This window comes from Austrofundulus limnaeus, unplaced genomic scaffold (assembly GCF_001266775.1).
Source record: "Austrofundulus limnaeus strain Quisiro unplaced genomic scaffold, Austrofundulus_limnaeus-1.0 Scaffold1864, whole genome shotgun sequence".
Classification (NCBI taxonomy): Eukaryota; Metazoa; Chordata; class Actinopteri; order Cyprinodontiformes; family Rivulidae; genus Austrofundulus; species Austrofundulus limnaeus.
This window is the reverse complement of record NW_013954266.1, coordinates 10708-12467: the sequence shown is the minus strand read 5'-3', so window position 1 is coordinate 12467 and position 1760 is coordinate 10708. Positions and strand designations below refer to the sequence as shown.

Here is a 1760-nt window from a genome sequence, read left to right as displayed (position 1 = left end):
GGACCCGGATCAGTCTGGACTCGGATCAGTCTGGACCTGGATCAGTCTGGACTCGGATCAGTCTGGACCTGGATCAGTCTGGACCTGGATCAGTCTGGACCCAGATCCATACAGTATTCTGATATCTTATGGGCTCACTGATGCAGCTGCTGAGGGGTGTGGCCTTTGTGACGCCATTGGCTGGAGCTGTGAGGGGGGCGGGGCAAGCTACCACCTTCAGGGAGTCGGAGCTCCTCACTTTCGTCACCTGCAGGTTCACTAAAAAAAGAGAGAGAGAGAAGGGACAGTGAGTCCAGGAGTCTGACCCGTTTGGACCAGAACTCCCTCCCAATGAGTCTTATTCACAGACCAGTTCCGGATCCAGGTCTGGGTCCTGATCCGGGTCCCGGTGTGCTGGTCCGGATGGTCAGTGTGGTCGTGGGCAGCTGCATGGTGGTGAAGCCTCCTGGAGAGGCGGAGACTTTGCCAGTTTGTCCCTGGGAGTGGACAGAGGACACGCCCACAGCGGGCCGGACCAGCTGACCCAGAGCTGGGGCTGTGGAGCAGGAAATGACATCATCAGCTGTCAGTCAGGACTGCACCATCAATCACCACTGACAGGTCAACATACACTGAATCAGAGTGAGGGGCTGGACCGTCTGACCCGGCTGCAGGTTCAGAACCAGAGGCATTCCGGGGTTCATCACTGTCGGTACCTGGAAACCCTGCAGACAGGAAGCAGACATGTAACAGACAGGAAGCAGACATGTAACAGACAGGAAGCAGACAGGAAGCAGACATGTAACAAACAGGAAGCAGACAGGAAGCAGACATGTAACAGACAGGAAGCAGACATGTAACAAACAGGAAGCAGACAGGAAACAGTCATGTAACAGACAGGAAGCAGACAGGAAACAAACAGGAAGCAGACATGTAACAGACAGGAAGCAGACATGTAACAGACAGGAAGCAGACATGTAACAGACAGGAAGAAGATAGGTAACAGACAGGAAGCAGACAAGTAACAGACAGGAAGCAGATAGGTAACAGACATGTAACAGACAGGAAGCAGAAAGGAAGCAGACAGGAAGCAGACATGTAACAGACAGGAAGCAGACGTGTAACAGACAGGAAGCAGACATGTAACAGACAGGAAGCAGATAGGTAACAATCAGGAAGCAGACATGTAACAGACAGGAAGCAGACATGTAACAGACAGGAAGCAGACATGTAACAGACAGGAAGAAGATAGGTAACAGACAGGAAGCAGACAAGTAACAGACAGGAAGCAGATAGGTAACAGACATGTAACAGACAGGAAGCAGAAAGGAAGCAGACAGGAAGCAGACATGTAACAGACAGGAAGCAGAAAGGAAGCAGACATGTAACAGACAGGAAGAAGATAGGTAACAGACAGGAAGCAGACATGTAACAGACAGGAAGCAGATAGGTAACAGACAGGAAGCAGACATGTAACAGACAGGAAGTAAACAGGAAGCAAACATGTAACAGACAGGAAGCAGACATGTAACAGACAGGAAGCAGACGTGTAACAGACAGGAAGCAGTCATGTAACAGACAGGAAGCAGATAGGTAACAGACAGGAAGCAGACATGTAACAGAAGGAAGCAGACAGGAAGCAAACATGTAACAGACAGGAAGCAGACATGTAACAGACAGGAAGTAAACAGGAAGCAAACATGTAACAGACAGGAAGCAGACATGTAACAGACAGGAAGCAGACGGGAAGCAGACAGGAAGCAAACAGGAAGCAGACATGT

At 50.2% G+C, this 1760-nt stretch overlaps 1 long non-coding RNA gene across 2 annotated transcripts in view; it reads right to left on the bottom strand.

Moving 5' to 3' along the window:
• LOC106536537 (uncharacterized) overlaps positions 1-125 on the bottom strand; it is a 6371-nt gene extending 6246 nt beyond the window's left edge. The window contains exon 1 of one of the 2 annotated variants that reach the window (XR_001312557.1): positions 21-125. This is a non-coding gene — a long non-coding RNA (uncharacterized LOC106536537). The remainder of the gene's footprint in view (positions 1-20) is intronic. The other variant, XR_001312558.1, reaches the window with a different exon arrangement.
• Positions 126-1760: the final 1635 nt, after the last annotated feature.